At 33.9% G+C, this 21500-nt stretch overlaps 1 protein-coding gene across 4 annotated transcripts in view; it reads right to left on the bottom strand.

Moving 5' to 3' along the window:
- LOC140747764 (pseudouridylate synthase RPUSD2) overlaps window positions 1-21500 on the bottom strand; it is a 452428-nt gene that overhangs the window by 185262 nt on the left and 245666 nt on the right. The window lies entirely within an intron of this gene.

Here is a 21500-nt window from a genome sequence, read left to right on the forward strand (position 1 = left end):
AAATAAGTTACCGCCGTTTTTAGGATTTATTTTTTAATGAAAATAGATAACTGATTAAATAGTAAATTCTTATTGTTTGTTGTTTACAACTTCGTTTCAACGTTAAATATGATTTTCTATATCTCTTTTTTTAGTAATCACTCGGATTTGACTCTAAAAAGAAATTCTCGCAAATTGTCAACTTTACATCTGTATTAAACGAAACTCCGCCCATAGCAAGTAAATCTATTATAATGGTCCTAAAAATAACCTTAGCTAAGTCGGACATAAAAATATAAATTATTCGGAAAATAACGTCCATTTCGAATGATTAGAAACATTGAGCTAAAAAAAAATGTTAATACACGAAATGTTTAAATTAATAAATGGCGGGAACATAACTGCCAAATTAATATGAAAAAATATGTAGTTTCTTAAAATTGAGGCTTTTCCTTTAGTTTGTCGTTTATCATTACTTTCCAGATTTTGATCCTTATAAGCAACACTATCAGATAGTGGAATAATATAGAGGGTGCATTTTTTTTCAAAATGAACTCGTTCGATTCCCGGCTAGGGAAAAAGTTATTTTAAAAAAGTAATGATGCAGTTTTAGTTTTTATCAAAATCGGCCTCGTAACTCCTTTCTGCATTTTTCGCTAATCCTTATAGTTTCGGATTTGGCCCTGAAGGCCCGTTTTAAAAATTCACCCTGTATATTTAAAAAATCCAAAAATATTTCATAGCTACTTTTATTACATTTTTGATTCCAAATTCGTGTTACATACACGCACTATCTACTAGGTATAGTAATAATAAGGCTTCAGTTTTTTTTTATATACTACCCACAAATTAAGCAGAAAAATACAAAAATCTCCACAAATCCCTAAGCCAAGATAAAAGAGCGAGACTTACTAAGATATTAAGGACAGACGTACATAAAACCGCCATCACTCTTCCAGTCGGTCTAACTCTACAGGGTGGCCATTTTGCGACATCCCACTATTTGGGTCAGTGGCGCAGTGACGCCACTGATGACACAGGGTGCGTTTTATTGTTCAACTTGTTTTTTACATAATGCATCGTAACGTTTTCTTTTTACTGGTATTTTCTTTGTCGTTATATTTTTGATTTTGACAATAATTCGTAGATAACTTATTTTATTAGCATTTTGAAGGTAAAGTAACTGGAATGAAAATAACTATATCGTCTGAAGTGCGACAATTATAGTTCAGTATCTATAATTATATTAGCATTTCGTAAATTTCTATGTTTCTTTATTCGTCATTAAAGAAAATAAATAAAAAAGTATCTGAAGAAGTTTGAATACATAGCGGGAAAAATCGATTTCAAAATTTTCAGTACAACATAGTATTTGTGCACCTGCGTTGGAAACTTCTCAACAAAGTTCGATAACATAGAAACAAATAGGAATGGAAACTTTATAAATTATACTTTTGTACAAGACAAATTATAAACAAACATTATTGCACTGCACTATTATATATTCCAAAAGTCTATGTATGCTTCTGATTTCCTTTCGTTCCTATTTTCGTCATAATACATAAAATATATTATATCTATTGTATGTTATATTATATTATTATATATATGTATGTAAGAGAGACAAAAATCCCTCACGCTCATCAAAGACAAATAATACCAAATGTCAACCACGTAAGATTTATTCTCTTCAACGGACCAAAAATAGCGCGAAAACGAATACGAGAACGTTACAGACATGTGAATTCCTAGACAAGTGTGAAATTTCCGAGAGTTTAAAAAAAGACGCGGTTTCGGTTTCCGCTTCCTGACCGTAGAAACCGTTTAAACGGAGCACACACTAATGTAAAGTGCTTTGAGATCGTTCGCGTAACCGAGTGCCATTTACTTGGAAAAGTATTTAAACACTTATACGAAAATAGCGTTTACGTAATGTTCGTAATCTATGGTGTTAACGTCCACGGATGTCTTAGGTCAATGATTCTCAAAGTTGGTCTCGACCCCCTGAGCTTATTAGCACTCAGTTAAAAAGAAAAATAAATGTAAAGCTCAAACAGATATTTACCAAGATATTCTTAAATTGAGACAGGCGATTTAAAGTAGATACTGTGTAGCTTTAGGTGTACTGTTTCTCTGACAAGACCTCTTTAATAAAACCTAGATAAGCTTAGATTCATACAGCGCGTAATACTGCTGTTATTAAACATAAATAGGATTTTAAGGTGGTTCGACTACGGCGGCACCACCGCCACACCTATTTCTACCTAATAACAGCGTGTTAGGCGCTGCTGTGTTCCGTTTTCAAGGGTGTGGTAAGGGAGACGGACTTTTCCGAGGCGTTCCAACTCAGGGGTAGCGGCGCATCTGTGGCCGCCCTCAGGTAGGAATATCTAATCCTACCTGGGGTTGATTACAGATGTCCATGGGCGGCAGTAGCCACTTACCATCAGGTGGACTGCATGCTCGTCTGCTACTACTATATTATAAAAAAAGGAGTGAAACGAACTACAAAGGGTTCTCTCAACTTCCAAAAAAAAGTCACACAAACATACTGTATTACCATCCTAACAAGATCATTGGAATCACAAGCTTTGAGATAACTCAGTTACCAGCCGATCGTCTTCAACACGAGAGGATCACGATTCAAATCCAATCCAGTTGTTATTGCTCTCAGAAGTTCTCGGCGCGAGACTGCGATTAAATTTGCAAAGTTTTTTTTCCGTCTTTTTCAAAACGCCCCGGGGAGAGTTCGGGATTTGTGAGATCTCAGTTTGTTAAAGGATTCATCAAAAGTTTATGGTAAAGCCAGATCATCGAAATATCTTGATTGCTTTACTGAGTAGGTATCTAACTAATACTTTATGCATACAAGAAATAAGGAAATTCAAGTGTCCCCCGGGAACAAAATCGCTAGTTTTTTATGCTCGCCTATTATTTCTTATAACGGTGATAATGATTGTTGTGTTTAAAGTGTGTGGTTTTAAGGGTGTGATAAAGAGCACCCATGCGAAGCGTTTTAACTTAATTTAAAAAAGGTCTGTCTTTATGTTATAATCACTGAACCAGTTGAACTGTTTTTTCTCCATATGCCCCTAAATTGTATTAAAGTTACATTTTTGGTATGATTGGTTGAAATTGTAGTAGAACGTAGATTACGTGGTAAAGTATTAAGAGTTTTCGGTCGTTTTAAGCGTAAGTATCCTTCTAGTCAAAACTTGTAGTAATGAAGAGATCTCTACAGCCTCCATATAATAAGACTACAGCGCTCAGTTTTATCCAAGCAGCACTGAAAGTTCCACCACATTTATTTTAAAACAGTGTAATAAAACAGAATAAACAATCTAAGTATGTTTACATCTTTATTAATGTTATGAATAAAGCCAACAGTGCGTACAAGAAGCCTGGAGCCCTCATCAACGAGCCTCCCCGCAAACAATAACAGACGTAAACAGGAGATTAAGACAATGCTCAGTTACAAAGTCGTTTCAATATTATAACTGAATGAAACCAACCGTGCTGACTTGTCACACAGCTGGATGGTAAGCGATGAACGATAACTCGCTTGAAAAATAAAACTTTGCATGTAAATATATATCTTTTGCTGGAGGCTGTATTTAAACAATTATCACAAAACGTATACACATAAAAACCGTTTTAGCACATGAAATGCATGTTTTGTACCAATGTTGATGTCAATGTTATGACAGTGCCACTACACTAGTATTAATTTAGTACTTACATTGACTTATTTATTTTTGACGTTGAAAGTAAAAAACTTTGTACCAAAAATGTATGTTTAATAATGTTTTTATTTATTTATTTATTTATTCATATCTTACATCTAATATTATAGGGTTGCCTAATGCGTTAGTGTACTTCACCTAATACCTTAATCAGTTACAATACCTTAATTAATTACAACGTATCTTATGTTTGACCGTACTTTTGACTCGCACCTATTTTTGACCTAAATTGGAGCCCATCTACGTCTTAGTTTACCGATGTAATAAGTAGCAAATGTTTTTCCTTATAATAATTCCAGTCGCTTATCGCTAAAAGGCGTAAAGTGAGACAATTGACAACACTAACGAGTAAAGATTTATACAATCAAATGTGAAGGGGAGACACGTTGTTGCTATGCTACTTAATAAAAGCCTCTCAAATCCCATGAAATTCCCTCGGGGTAAGAAACAGTACTGTTCTTAGGGCAAACACACACAGTGGGTTTTCCAACGCGATTTAAAACATATGCAACTTAAGTAATACTCGTAACTGTCACAATAGTTGAGACATAACAAAGAAGGATAATATTTTGTTCCTTTGATTCTCTAAAAAGTAACAGACTATACCATTGCAAAGGATATCAAAATAATCGTAATTTTGTAAAGTATGTAAGGCCAAAGTTATCGTTATACAATTTGAGAATATTTATTAAAAATATAATAAGACCGCCTATTGCGTACTGTTTCACCTGTTATGTGTATTGCGTATTGTAAAATTTCAACTGTAAGTGTGCAATAAAGAGTATTTTATCTTATCTTATCTTATCTTAATACGAAAAAAGTTCATAAAATTCTTAAGAGTTAACCAAATCGCAAATGTGTAAACGTCCTAAATCTGGGCACGCACGATGGTAATTATTTGTAAACCGAAAAGGCGAGGCGTGGAAGGCGGATCGCGATAACGTTTCGCATCATACGTTTATAACGTACAATAGAAATAAAGCCGTGCGTTGATGACGCCCCACTGGATTTCTGTCTTACTACCACAATACATTACTTAAAATTATATAACATCTAGTACAGAAAAGTGTATACAGGAAAATCCAATATTTTATGCATCAACAGTAGGTATAACAAGCACTGTAAAATTAATACATGATTCGGCGCGAACTAACCACAGATGTAAGCAGCGAAAAATAGCCTAGGCTACAAATAATATCATGAATAAGAAATGACTGTATTGACTCATCAGTTTACATACCACAGAAGCAAACCCATAAAACTGAAAACGACACAAACGGCGATTTTACTACAACATTTTTTACTTGACATCATTCCACACGACCCATACACGGTTGATTTGTTAAACGCAATACATAAACGAACGGTGTGCATAAAGTTAATACCATGAAGAACCATACGACGGTAGAAAAGAAACCTTTGTGTCGTACGTAAATTATGACTAGCTTTGAAACGTTACTCCCCTTTTTATTACGTACCCGATTGTTGATGCAAATGAAACAGAGGAAATAGTTGATGCCATTGTTAAAACTCCGGCAACGGGTACAAAGGGAACTGAATGAAGAGTGGAAAGTGGATTAATTTGAAATGTGAAACATACAGCCAACTGCAAGCTAGTAACAGACCGCGTTAGCAACAGAGGAACTTTAGAGAACACATATTCAAATGCAAATATTAAATTTTAAAAATATTCTGTTTTTTATAAAAGCGGAAAAATGCGTAGTGTGTGTAAAAAAGTTGATAAAAACCGGTATAAAACAAACGTTGATAAATAAATGAAAGTTGTAACTGTAGAAACGTATAAATTTAAACAAGAGCATAAAAGTTAAACCGAATAACAAAATTACAGTATACATGATAACAAAGAGGAATTAATAGGAGAAAACAAGTTGTTAACAAGTTACACGAATACCGCGAGTTACTCGAGTTACCTCAAAAGTTACACAATTACGTGGTAACTACAAATGGGGGTTCATGAATCCGGTGCATGCTCAATTTTCCGACATTCACAGCGTCAAGGAGACGGTCGTAAGCTCGCGTGCTGTTTCGCTTATTAGAGCCTCAAGTAGCCAATTAAAATAATGACGGATAGGCTTTTAGGGACTTGTGGTACTGCCAACGATTACGTAATGAGTCGAGTCGAAAAATAGTAGCAAAGAGACCTGAGCTTAAATATAAAGACTGAATTACTGACTTTATAATGTGTACTTCAACAAAGTTTAATGGAAAGTAGTCTAAATGAAGTTTGAAATTATTCAGAAATATGATTTAATATGACATTGCATGGTATGGCAGCCTAAAATATGTCATGCGTGTACAAATACTTAGAAAGAATATAGTCCAGTTAAATTATGCGATAATTATAGAAGATCTTTAAAGTACATGACGCTTACTTGACATAAACCGAATTATAATGAAAAACGATTATCAGTAAAAGTAGGAGTTGAATTTGTAGAAGTAGCCATAACGGTAACTACCTCGATGTACATAAATTAGTATCTCGTTATAGCTTACATTTCGTTGGCTATGAAACGCGTACCTTAGATACCGCACTACTAAGACTGAGTTACATTAACATTATTTACGTCCATATCTAAGTCAGTGCCTTTGTAATAGATTTAAGTTATAAATGCGAAATGCGCTACTTTCCAACAAAATGAGTAATTGGCCATTACAGCATAGCAAAACACGCGAATGACTCGAGAAAAACTTGTTCACCATTTAAATTTTAAACAAATAGTGCTGCAATGAAGTGGAATTTAACGATACATCATTACTATTTGCATAGATAAAGTAATTTATTTCAATTGTTGGGTCTGCTTGTAAATGTAAATTAACAGAATTAATATCAGTAAATTATTCTGGTAACATAATTTTTATGCCGCTAATGGAAATGTATTCTATCTCATTTAAAGAAATAGAAAAGAAAATCTAAGATACCTAACTAGAGACCGGGATAATAAAAGCAAATGAGAGGAATTCCACGAAAAATTAAATAAACAAAACTCAGGCTATAAATTAAGCAAAACGGGAATGACGCGAAAGATAAGCGATAAAATCCAAAAGAGGAGGCTCTTAACAAAATCCGATCCCGGCCGTTGTCCCTGCGTATCCCTGGACAAAATGAGATCCCTGATTAATTATCCCTGTTCCCTGCACACGAGACGTGACTCGCTTCATTTTGTATTCTTTTTCCAAGATTACATGATAAATACACGTATGTATGTGCCCGATACAGAAGCCCTTTTAATGATTACGCATCGATGCACGAACGAATAATAGTAAGAAATGCAGCGAAAAACGACGATAGAAAAAGGATACGCGTTTGAAATATTTATGTATGTGTACTTGTATATAAGAAACGTATGAAAAGAAAAAGAGTCGATAATTAAAGTGACCAAATAAATAAATATAATAAGATCGGGCACAATGTAGCTCCTTGAGAAACTCCTGTAGATTTTTCATACAGTTAGAAATTTAGCAAAATATCTACATAAGTTGAACCTTTTAAAACTTTACACAAAGGTGTTATATTCTGTAAGTAACTTTATATCTCTAAAATATATATAGGATTGTTTGAATAAAAATTAAAGAAGGAAATAATTTGTTACAATATAATGTTAAAAATAAAGGTGTAATAAAGATCTTAAATACTGGGAATATGTAATTCCGACCTACATGAACGTTTGCAAACGAACATAGCAATATAAAAACGTACCTTTTACAAGTAAAGTGCTATACATTACGATAAAAAACTGACACATAATGTACGAAGTGCATGCTATCTCATGAATATATGCATATCTATCGTAGAAGAAGAAAAAACTGCTTATAACGAACGTACAAGATAACGCCCTTACTTTGCAACGCAAGTCGTGAATGGGGTCGCCAGGAGGTTCGAGAATTAATTGGACTGATCCATTATGTAATTCTCAAGACATAATACAGGTAATTAATTTTATAGATTTTCATCGTTACAATGATATGAATAGCTAGTGTTTGTTCGTTTTCATCAGATTATTAAGCTCATTTGCTTATCGTGAAGACTATCAAACTAGCACAGGGCTGTCCAAGTCGGACACGACAACGAACGAATTAAAAATGGTGATAAAAGTTGATAAGGGAATATTAATATGCTTGCAGAATATAAGTTTTATTGTCTTTTAAACAGTTCACTTCTATTGAAAATGGTTTAGCGGATTTCACAAACATGTCTTGCGGAGCACCATCGTGTGGTCCAATCCCATACACCACAATCTTCCCATTTTTTTAATTTTAAGAAATGATCAGTATTTACCAGTAGCACAATAATACGTCTCGTTAAGTATCTTTCTTGAAGACAACTAAACATGTCTCCACCATTAATTTAACCAACACCAGCATCAAAATCCTCTTTTCCTAACCAGTCCGCACAGATCTTACAACATGGCGACCCCAGTCGTAAACATAATGAAAACGGAAGCGTAGAACGTCTGCAGAACATATCGCCACCTGCTGGAAATTTATTGCAACTAACCTGTAAATTACTAACACGACAAAGGGGCTAGAGGAAACCATTATTAGTCCGCAAGGTATTTGAACGGTTGAAGCTAAATAGGGAATTTCCTTGTGTTCACTAACGGCGCACAGAAAAATACTTGACATTCAAAGGAACTCTCATTTTGCTTTGAATCTTGTGGGTTTCTTGGAAGTAAAAATACGTGAAGAAGTTGAGTAAATAAGATATAGTCGGAATTGTGTAATCTGTTAAGTTGTCGTAAAGTTTTACAGAGCTGCGAAGTGATTTCTATAGAAATTTTATTTCTCTTGTAATGATGGTAGAACGCTTCCTGGTTCAACTGTGGTAGCACCACCGTCACAACTAAGTCTGAATCATAACACCATTAACGCGATTTTGTCTGCTGGTTTATAGGATGTGGTAAGGCTGAGTCACTAACGTGAAGCGTTCTGGCTTAGTCCTCAGGGGTAAAAATATATCCGTGATGACTTTCATTACATGAAACTTTAATCCTATTTGGTGTGATCACTGATGTTCATGGGTGGCAGTTATCCGGTGGTCGATGCGTTCATTCACTAAAACAAACATTAGGTATAAAAATTAATAAATAATTCAGTTGCATACCGACATTTACGTAACCTAGTTTATGTCTTAATTGCTCTGTAAACTGAACTAAAAGATTTTTAGATCCAAAACCAGATAACTCGCGGCCATCCGGGAAATGAATTTATTTCTAACATTATTTCCAACAACAACTATTTACATTTACGCGATTTCAAATATCTATAGTAAGAAATATCTATAAATTTCTCTAATTAGAAATGTTAAACAGCATGTTAAATGTTAAAATTAACTGGAAATGTCTTTCCGCTAACACGCATCCGAACAGATGTGTCAACAGTCGCATTTTGGCATGGAAGTAACGTTATAACTGCTATATAGGTCAGCAGATACGCATCAATTATTGTGTTTTTATGGAGCATAGGAATGCTTACTTCAGAATTTCCGAAGATTTATATCTCAGATGGATTGATTAATGAATTTCTGAAGACGTAGTTCTGTTAGGAAAGGACTATTTTCCTATAATTCGTTTCAATATATTATTTAAAGTATAAACGGCGATCAGTTCAACCCTATCGATCAGTTCCTTAGTCACTTAAAAATGTGTTCTTCTTTAAAAAGTAGTGATGAGTCTGTCAAATACAATTTTACACACAATTTTCCTTTGCATTGGCGATCACTTTATTAAATAGACTGCGTGCACGTGTCCTACTTAAATTTTATAAGAAATACACTTTTTAAATGGGGCATTTAAACAAGAATTCTGTAGGATTACAAACAAACATCATAGCTACTAAAGTTGATAGCAAACTTTAAACACAATATGGTCACCGTACCGTACAAATCATCACAATTTCGAAACATTTTTCCGTGACAGACAATGATCGTGCATTACCCGCTCATTAGCTACCGAGCATTATCAAATGTTACCAGATTACGCAAATCGTCAAGATCTCCGCAAGGTCGCACGTTCCTCTCCATCAACGGGCCTTTGTTGCGCTCGACGTCACTCGTGTAGGTACAGCGGAGTTTGCAACTATTATGATAATTATAGTTATTCATACAAGTATTTGTATGTTGAAATATAATTATTGCAACTTTACAATTACAGTTTTACATAGTACACTGTACAACTGTCTATAATCACGGGAACACTGCCGACAAACTGTTTTACAGTTTGGCAGACTGTTATCATACGTGTGAACCTTTTTGAGAAAATAAATAAAATCATTAAAAATAAATGGGAGAATAAGGTTAGCTTCATAACTACTAAAATCAATTTGATTAAAATACCCAAATATAAGATGAAAGACTATAAAAGTATAATTTATACAATATCTAAAACATTACATTATAATTCTTCTTGCCAGCCCTAGTTAATTTATTATTTTGACAATATTCATAATAAAATAATGTTAATGCTTCCGACTCTTATACTTCAACGGCTATAAATGTAATGGAAAAGTTTAACCATCTACGTATAAGCCCTAATAAGTCAACTGTAGAACATAAGCCTCCCTTAAACAGGGTGGTTTCACTTCACCGCGCTAGCCTATGCGTGTTAGTCCGACATTCGAATTCGAGCCCATATGTCTAGAAACAAAGTATATACCTAATATATTTGTACAAAAATAAATTACATAGGAGGTTTGGTACCCTCACGTATTAAGTTAATTATGTTACATACATTTTACGCATATCAGTAAGTAATATAAATTCATTAACATATATGGTATTCGAGTTACCACGGCGGTCCCATATACGGTACTTTAACTTTACCGTACATCACATACGCTCGAAGGTGCGAAGGCGGGATTACTAGGGCATCAACACCACACTTATTTTCACCTTACAATTATAGTGTGCTGTAAACTGCAATGTATAACAGAAATATTAAGGTGCCTTTGCACTAGAGCGAGCCTATTTGTGGACTAATACACATCTATTGCTACCTTGCATATTTCTAGTGGAGAGGCACCCTAACGGTATCAATTGAAAGAATCTAACAAAAAAATAAGTTAAACCTTAGGTCATATTACTGTTTAATAATACCATTTTCCTCAATAAAGTATTTTCTTTCTTTCATTCCTCAACAGATATATCGTGTCTATAAAGTTTCAATTAAAAAAAACTTTGGACCTCTCCAAGATAAATTAGTCAATTATTTTCAATTGGCGTAATTTTATGTATCCAAATTTCCTGTATAAATAAATTTTCGTAGAGTAGCAAGCTTAATGTGTTAATAAAATGTGTTTCCACGTTAATTTTATCAACTATCCGCTAAGTATTTACTTGACTGTATAATTAGTTCGATTATGCTAAACGGGACACATTTTAATACAAAACCGGTTGAGATTAAGCGAACCGTGACGGTACTTATATTGTTTATACAAACTGTAATATACGAGTAATTATGCAAAATTTTCCTGCTTTTGTTAATTAATTCAAAATAATTATTTTAAATGTTTATAACAGGATAACAAACGGCAAAACGCCAATCGACAACAACACACAAAAAACAGAAATCTAACTTCGTCGGGGATCGATCCCGGGACATGTGTGTCAGACCGGTATGCTAAGCGCAACGTCACACAGGTTATCTACCGAATCGATATCTAGTAATATTAAAAATGATGTCTAACTACACATACTATTTGAAGGTGGTAGAACCCTTTGTAGTTTGACTCCGGCGACGCCACTGCCACACCTTTTGCCTCATAACAGCAGTGTTAAGCGCTGCTGTGTTCTGGTTTAGAGGGTGTGGTAAGGGAGACATACTTTTCTGAGACGTTCCAACTTAGTCGTCAGAGGGTAGCGGCGCATCTTTGGTCGACCTCAGGTAGGAATACCTGATCCTATCTGGGATTGATTACCAATGTCTATAGGCAGCACTAGCCTCTTACCATCAGGTGGATTGTTACTCCGTCTGCTATTCCTATGTTATAAAAAAATACCTTCCATATTACATTATCATAACACGAGAAACATTAATAAACCCAATTTATAATTCACTCGGCTCATTTCTCGGGGGATGGCAGACGGTATTCCCACGCCGTGTTTGGCGGTAACATGCGAGACCTTATGACGGGCATCTAATATGGACATCGGTCACTATTTACTGCCCCTGACTTTCCCTTGAGGTATGAGAAACTTGAAGACGTCATATGCTTAATATCGTTAGAACGGAGTGGAATATGGTTCAGGTCATTTCCAGTTGTGGGCACAGATGTCCAGCAGTGATACTTAGAAAGGGTTAAAAGGTTCGTTAAATTATATATATTTCACAATTTGTGTGATAATTTTATCAAACTTCTAATTATGTTTGCGGCTGATGTTTATAATAATTTACTTTCAATCTGATTGACTGATTTTGTGTGAAAAGAAAATAAAATTTGTGAAATATATACAGATTAAAACCACGATTTATATTTATTTTTGCAGTATTAGTGTGGCAATTGTTGGCAAACAAAATAAATGAATAATGCAAAGTACGAAAATCGATATAATATGAGTTTGATTCCTTTAAGTATCTTGTTAACATTATACCATTTCTACTTTTAGTTTTCGAGTGGTGTTACTTGTCACGATTCCATCGCTAAGTCTGCTAACTAATGGCAAAACATTCATTAGTGTAGGAACAGGTTTTTTATGTTTTTGGTATTGCATAAGTAAGCACAGGAGGTTACAAAATGGCAGTTATATTTAATTATATTTAAAGCAAGATACTGGAGCTAATGCTTTATTAATTATATGTAAAAATAATGGCATTTAAAAAAAAAATTAAAAAGAGAATAATTATTTTTAAAATTAAAAAAGACAAACCCACTGAGTTTCTTACCGGATCTTCTCAGTAGAGGTCGCGTTCCGATCCGGTAGTAGTTTAAGAAAATATTGTAACTGACAATTTGTAAGTGCCGCCGTTGGCCTATACAAAATAAACATATTTCATTTCATTTCATTTCAAATAATCGACGGAAACGTTAATTATGCGTATTGATGTAGATTATAGAGGACCATATGCTTATTGGACCGCTCGTCATATCTTTATTAAGACTAAAAAGACTAAAAATATTGAAGGTGGTAGAACCCTTTGTGGTTCGTCTCCGGCGGCACCACCGCCACACCTATTTCTACCTTGTACATAACAGCAGTGTAAGGCACTGCTGTATTCCGTTTGGAAGGGTACGGTAAGGGAGACAGACTTTTCCGAGGCGTTCCAGCTTAGTCCTCAGGGGTAGTGGCGCATCTGTGGCCGACTACAGGTAGGAATATCTAATCGTATATGGGGTTGATTTTACAGATGTCCATGGGCGACAGTAGCCACTTACCATCAGGTGGCCTGCATGCTCGTCTGCTACTCCTATATAATTAAAAAAAATAGTTATCCATCGGAGAACCCACGATACTTGATTTTGTTTAACATATTATTTGTAATCATTGACGCACTAAAACTTGCGGAAGATATTAATGTTGAATTTGTTGTAAAATTGTTCCTTTTTGGTCTGGCTGTTTGTGTTCTCGTTGTAATATGTTTGTGTCTTAATTATTACACATGGCAACTATGAAGACTATATGTTGTATGTTGTAATAAGCTTTATAATTATTTTTTGTTTGATCTCTACTTATGATCGTTTCACGATTGATGACACGTGCCAGACTAGATCCGGTTAGTAATAGGACAAAAAAGTCAAAAAATTAGGACAAAACGTTAATTATAAGTACCAAGCATATAGAGCATTAAAATAACACAACTTAAAATTACTTTTTCTCGTTCTAAAAAAATCTATTCGTGCCACTGAACCCGTTCAGCTTAGTCGCTGAACGAACGAGTTTGAACGCTACCAGTATTTTTTGCGAACTCTAATCTCGTTTTTATTGCAAGTGCATTACATATAGGTGTATGCTGCTTTCAAAATGTTTGTTATACCCGTATTCAATTAATAAGACTTGAACACGCATACGGGCGGATTAGGCGTAATCTTTTATTCATAAAGGTCAATGAAGGACTCAACTCGGATAGAACAGTTTCGCTAAAAATAACAAAAATAAAACAAAACAACGAATACATTGTTCACTCGAATGTGTTCCTAAGAGATAACAATAAGGAAAATATAACCATTTACGCGGTTGCGAGAACATTAACGATGATAATAAACGTACAGGTGCATAATTGTTAATTTTAACGCATTATACTAGTAAAATAATGATGGAAGCGATGAATTGTGGTCTAGAAGGTCAAAAGTACGAGTGATATAAAAAAATAATTATCACGACAACAACAAAAAAACTTATTATCTTAATAACAATAGCACAGCGAATAAGATTGCAAAAACGGACATATCAACCGCCAACTAATTAAAGGCGATAAAATCACATGCTTTGAAGAGGAACAAAAAGTAAGGAAATCTTACGATCGTTTACGACGGTACAGCGAATGCGAGATTTTTGTTTACGAAACGGTGAAATGTTAAGACTGTCGGATAAACAGTATGATGTTTATAGAAACGAATATGAGGTGACTTGAAAAAATAATCTGAATCGACCCAACGCAGATGTAATATAAACTTCACTGAGATATACGAATGGAATAACGATAATGTTCTAAAAGATAACAGTAATATTATCAAAATTAAGTTAGAAAATAAATGAAAGAAAAAATTGGTGTAATACAATTTCACTCACTATATGAGTTAAAACATATTTGTAAGTTATGGGTAGTCATCGTAATTCTGTAAAAATAATAATCTAAAGCAAATACTTATAAACAAATTAATATAAAAATATTGGTGATATGAGTTTTAATCAAAATTATTATAACATAGAACACATATTTCAATTATTAAAACCAGACATTGCATTGCGATTAAACCCAAATAAAGCACGTTTCAAATTAATATCTATTTGGAAAGATTTGCAAACGTGCCATCATGTGATCATGGCGTGAGGAAATTAAATGAAATGTACATAATGAATTGAAACGTTTGTTCATTTCTATTATTTGGTATAAAAGTCGGCAAATTGGAAGATAATCACTTATAATATCACCGCATTGACCTCGTTGGAACAAGGTAAATATAATATCGATCTCGAATGTGTTGGCAAGCGGATCCCGCGGGCTAGAGACTCAGCGATCAAACATCTTAATTACTTAAATTCTCTTTTAAAACAATTCGAAAAGAAATTTCGTGAAGCGAAACTCATCGTTGTAACATTTTTCTCTGGCGCATTTTCTTTCCTTTCCTTAATCCCACTGAACCAATTAAACAATTTCAAATCCTTCGCGATCCCTCGGGACTTTGTGTTATGGTGAGAAAAAAGAAGTAATGACCTAAATCCCTGACTTACTGCGAAACACTGAACAATAAATATAAACAGTAGTTCTATTTCAAAACCTTTAAACGAAATTTTCATATTTCATTATAAGTGAATAGTAATAAACAATAATATAAAAATATTTTGAAGAAGACATAACAATAAATAATTTTATGAATGGCTGTTTGAGAAACCGAAAACAAAGGAACAAATTCACATTTCATTCATTCATTCAGGGACATTCACGAATGATAATGAAACGCATTCGAATTCAAAAGCGAACAATAAGGAGATCTGTCATTGATTACCACTTACTATAATTGCCACTGTCAGAATCACTCAAAGTAATTGTGAGGAATAGCCAAAGCATTGTAAAAACATAATACTAGTGGCATAATAACGTTTGATTCATTCATATTCATAGAATTATGATCAAAGTCATCATGCAAAACCTGATTTAGTAATTTCACATTTGCACATCTACTGGATAAAATTGCTTAAATGTAATGTTATGGTAGACATTTATTTCATTTTTAATTCTTATTTTTTCCTCTATTTTCTACGGATTTTCTTCGCGTAGACTACAATATATTTCACGTTTTCAGTAGTTTTTTCAGGGTGTAAAATACAACATGAATAGCCATGCGACATCACCATGCCAAAATATAATTGTCAGCTTCACACATTTGAAGGCACTCAATATATTTATCATAATGGATAATGGCCAGGAATAGAGTAACAAATTGGTAGTTGCTAAATGATATACGATACACCGCGCAACAGACAACGTAAGATTATTTATCACCATTTTTTATATACGAGTTTGAAAAATATTGGCTAACTCATTGCGTGTCGTGAATAGTCTGTTGCTAGTTGGTCCTTCAATGTGAAAGCGACCTTAGATGACGAATACATAACATACAATCGTATTATTTTAGCTAGTAGTGATAATAAGATGAATAAATCGCGAGATTTTTGGAGCAGCTGCTCGTCTTGTAAATCTTAACGCCCGTCCGTACTATATGTAAATCAGTGTCTTGGCAGTAGAATAGTTTTTTATAAAGCCGGCCGACATCGACATCGAAACAAAAGGTGCTAGTGGAGAAAGAATGTCTTTTTAAAAATAAAATACGGCAAGTTCTTCGTTCGCCAACTATCTGTCGCTGGTATAGTGTGAACGTGGGCCGAAATAGACACAGTTACTGCCCGCTTCGACTTAGACAATACGACAATCGGTTAGCGTGGTACGGATTTAGAGCTGGGATTTAGGATTTTGAGTTTGGATTCCGAATCTTTTGATAGTCGTGAACACGTGGCTGAATGGATCTACTCTTTTTGTTCATGATTTCCTCGTCTTATTGAGGTCGAAAATGTGGCTAATAATAATTTAGGTCAGTAGTTTATGCTAGAAACAAATTGCCGAATGTACAATTACACGTGTTCTGTAGTAGCCGTAAAATAGTTTCATGTCTATATTTCGATTGCTTGAAACGTTAATTTTACTGTTCAAGAAGATGGTTATGCCTCACGTCGTAAATATTCCCGTAACATATGAGTGTCTGAATGGCGCCAGTTTCTTTTCGAACAAAAGTTAATAATGAATGGTTAAGAAACTTACTGAAATGAAAATTATATACAATGATGAAGAATACATAACTAAGAATCGAATGATAAATATTTATGTATGAAGATAACATTTCTTTTACATTTTGACAACTCACGTGGTGGAATCGTCACCATATTTAATTGATGAGAGAAGGGGTCTGATCTGGAACCCGGCAGGGTGTAAGAAATTTATCAACTTAAATTTATTTTCTCGTTTTGGGTGTATGTGTATGTCAATATTCTAGTATATCAATTGATAATGATAATTGTTAATTCAGTAATAGTTATATGGCTTCAAAACTGAATTAATAGATTTCTTCCAAGAGATTCTAAATCTAACGGCCGAACTTTAAAGGCGAACACAGTATATTACCAACAAAAACTGCATTAGATATGAATAAAAATACACAGAAACAACAAAAGACTAAAATGGCGACGATGAACTTAACATCAAACAAGAAAAAGTTATAGATGATAATGTTCCCAGAACAAAGTTCTAAAAAAAGCTTTTCATAAAGGAATTTAAACAAGAATCAAAATAGAACTACTAGGCGAACATAGTCACTACGAGATCGGGGTATTAACACGGCCTCAGTGAGTGTCTAGTCCGGCCCCACGTAGATGTCACCGATGAATATAGAATGTCAGTTGCCAGACGTCCAGCTCGTGCGGGAGCTTCTCAATGCCGCACGTGAAGCATTCCTGAATTAAAATTAAGCAAATTACATTGCCAATAACACCAGTGACAACGGTTTTGTGGAGATTTTGCATATTTAATTTGAACCATTCATATAAAGTGACTTTAAGCAGGTAATATATCCGACTTGCAGCTTCTGATGATACAAGTGATGATTTGACCGATAAAATTGTATCCACGTTAGCATAAGCTGTGGTTGTAAATAAAACTTTTTTTAAAATATGTGTGTTATAAAAAATTTTCTCCGATTCTTCGTAAAGATACACCTTCCGTAGTAGTGAGATATTCCGTAGATATTGACAATTAAAAATATTTTTGTAAATAATTTACTTTTAATAAAATATTTTCACTTCGACGGTTACTTTACTTTCTATACCTACTGATTTTTCGTTTTTGCACCGACAAGTGTTATTATTTATATCTATACAATGAATTAAAACTATACTTAGACTAAATAGATGATAATAATTGGTAGTTGCTTCGGCCAAAAGAGCTGTTTATATTATTTTCAATTTTTATTAAAATCACTTTGCGGTGGTTTGCGTCATAAATCATTATCAATGTTTTATAAATTACCACATGAAAGGTAATTATATGATTTATAAATTTAATATTGTTAAGGTCTTAGATCAAAGTTATGATCAGATGTATAATGTATAATTAATTACTTATAATTATTGCCGCTTGATAACTTCAGCTTCGAGAAACAATTTTAAACTTAATTAAGTAATTTATTCATCACACTTTATAACCAAATTAATTTCTTATTTTATACTTCAGATTCTAAGAAATACTGAATTAAAACAAATAATTCGTTCGTGAACTTCGTTAGGACTTATCAAAATAAGTTCTACATTGTTTCTGATTTGTGTTTTTCCATCATGGAATTCCAGGATTTGAATCCCACGCACGCACTTCTGATATTCAAGATTTTATTATTAGAAATTATTACGAAATACTTCTAAGGCGGTAGAATGTATAATAACGACAAAATCTTATTACAGGACTTTTCCATGAAGTTCTTAAATCACTGTGAACCTCTATTTATGCGTACATTGCCATCCTCACTCTCAGTAGAGACCCGTGTCCAACATTGAAATAGTACAATACAGGACTTGAAAGGTGGTAGACCTAGTAAGTTTGGTTCGACAAGAAAGGTACTACCTCCTCACCTATTTCTAACGTGAAGCAGTTCTGCATTCTGCGCTAGAAGAATTTCGACGCCGGCATATGAGGCGACGATCTTAGTCCTTAGGAACACATACCATAAAGTGGATTGCAAGAGATCGTTTGTTACTCCAAAATAACAGATCTTTATGAGAATCCCAAAATTGCTTGCAAGAACGAATTGATAATTTTCATCATCATCATTAAGACCATAAAACGAAGCCCAAGGGGACACGAGTTGAAACCGTAGGGAAGTTCATGTAAGCAGTCGTGAGTACCAAATACTCCAGTAGGTCACTCTGTAGTCACGGTCGACTAACACGTAATACTGCGAAGAATGAGTTTATTATTGCTCGTCCGACTTGTTTGATTATGACACGATCGGGTCGGTCAACATTTACTTTGATAGCATAGCGCAAATATACGAAAAACTATAGTATTTAGCGCTTACGTGACCTCTTTGCTACTGTTTATGTAACTAGTGTTGTTATACATGATAAAAAAATTGTAGGTAATGTAAAAACGAATTGGCAGTTTACGCTAATGATCACCTGAATAATACCTGAAGATGATTTTAACTTTTATCCCTTAGAATTATTTGGAATGCCTCTTCTTGTAATGGAGGTAGTACTTAAACAGCTTGCAATAAATCTGTAGCGGTAGATATAATTGGAACCGTACATGATGTCGACCACAAACGCATTATTACTCCTGAGGGTTAAGTTAAAACATACTTAATACTGATGTTATAAGGCAGAGATATTAGGGATATGGATAAATACCAAGAAAACTGAGTTTCTCTCGAGTATTGAGGTAGTAAATGGTAAAGTTCCCAAAGCAGACACCGTTTCAAATACCATAGACATAAGATCATTGCGGATCGATAGCCTTTTTACAGATTAGCATTTTATAGCGGGCTTTAAAAATAAAATGGTACAAATACAAACTTGTTTTAAAAGGAAAGGTGCTTTACACGAAGCGATGTAGGACTGATCGTTGCACATATAACGGATAGGGTTGCCACTTACAAATATAAAGTTAAAAAAGCTAGTCTACATTTTAGAGCTTGGAATAAAAAAACTAATAATCCTATTGTATTGAGTGAATTGGTGCGTTGAACATTTCATTTGGATGTTTCGAGTAGCTACTGTGTAAGGGTTGTAGTGCTCCCAGTGTGGGGGAGACACCCGTACTTAGTATGGTATGAAAGGATTGCAATCAAAACAGACAGTCATTAAAATGAAAAAAATTGTTACATTCTATTATGCGTTGTTATTCCATTAGCTTTTATTTAGGTACTTTAACGAACCATATTTTTTTGTTTAGATTCGTATGAGCTTATCGTATGGCCAAATTTTAGTAGACACACAAAATAATTTCTGCCCTGTTCCATATTAGACCAAATCAAAAGTTTTCAGTATCGAAATAAATAAAAATAAATAATGAGATTCAAGTTTACCACCCATAATTTCTGATGTATCCTTCTCCGATGTAGGTACTACTTAGAATCTTTTTTGAATAGGTCTTACGAAGAACCAGTGACATTAATCATTTTATACTTAAACGATACAAGTAAACACTCGTAAGGCGATCCTAATTAGAATGTATAACCTCAATTCAAAAATTATTTACTCCCAGACAGATCCAAAATATCGTAGACGAATAGTCTCTAGAAAAAAAATCAGACGAATGACAACCCTACGTGTTTGTAGTACTTTATTTATTGATATTGCTATTATTCACAATATTGCCACATTATACTAAAGCTGAACATTAAAAATCGAGCGAGATTGACTGCATTCAATATTTCTAAGAACATGCTATAAATTTTACGCAGAAGCCATCTTATGTATTTATTATTTTTATTATTGAAGATACATGCATATCAGTAATCTGAAGTCAGGTTTCTTTGTAAGAATAAAGGATTTTCCTGTAAATAGTAGCAGTCACGTAGTCCAACTAGTGTTAAGTGGTCACTGCTTCTTATTCATTCAAAATGACGAAATCGAGTAGGTACCTATGTGTTGGTACCTTTTTAAACATGCCTATTATGTCTCATGCAGTATTTTTACCCATATACTCGTATAAGTAAAGATTACTCACTCCTAACAAGAAAATATAACCAGTTTTGACAATTGAAATTGTCACTGTCATCTATTTTCGTGTTTGAAAAATAATTAAAAATATAGTTTTTAGATCATGTACGCTCGATTTTGTGTTTTTGCACCGCGTAACTGCACATTTCAGCATTGTTCCGCGTAATTTACACCATGACAGCCATTAAATGGCTGACAGAATTGTCAGCCGTTGACATTATTGATTATTTATAATTAATCACAATTATCACTTGTTTAAACGGTAAAGGAAAACATCGTGAGGAAGCGCCTACATGCTTAAGAGTTATTTTAAAAAAATGGGACAGTAATATCAGTATATGTGTTTAAATTGTGGTTTGGATAGCGTACACCTCATTGCAAATATTGGCTAGACTGGTTTGGAAGATATTTTCCACGTATTTGTAAATAACTAAAGAAGCTACTGCGTATTACTATATTTAGTCAATAAGTAAAATAATTATTAACCTCTCATTGTGGCATGCCGGCGATATTTAGAAGTATTAGTAAAATGGTTTGTTTATTTTTAGACTGCTTTAACATTTATTTACAACATTTATTTTGAACGTGAAATAGCGATCGCAGTAATAATTTTGTATTAAGTTACGTGACCTTTTAGTATTTTATTTCAAACAAAACATAAATACACGAAAATTCACGAATATAAATTGTAAACATTAATTCTGCTATGTTTCTATGCACGCACGTGTCTACACAAATATAGGAGTCAAACAAAACAAGCCATATCTCTGCAATTTGACCGAACCTGTACCCGGACAGCCCTTATTATGGACCCAGACGTGAAACCGTTAATAATAAATGAC

Source organism: Epargyreus clarus, unplaced genomic scaffold (genome assembly GCF_041222505.1).
Source record: "Epargyreus clarus isolate Ecla_fem2 unplaced genomic scaffold, WU_Ecla_fem_2.2 ptg000015l, whole genome shotgun sequence".
In the NCBI taxonomy this organism is placed as follows: domain Eukaryota; kingdom Metazoa; phylum Arthropoda; class Insecta; order Lepidoptera; family Hesperiidae; genus Epargyreus; species Epargyreus clarus.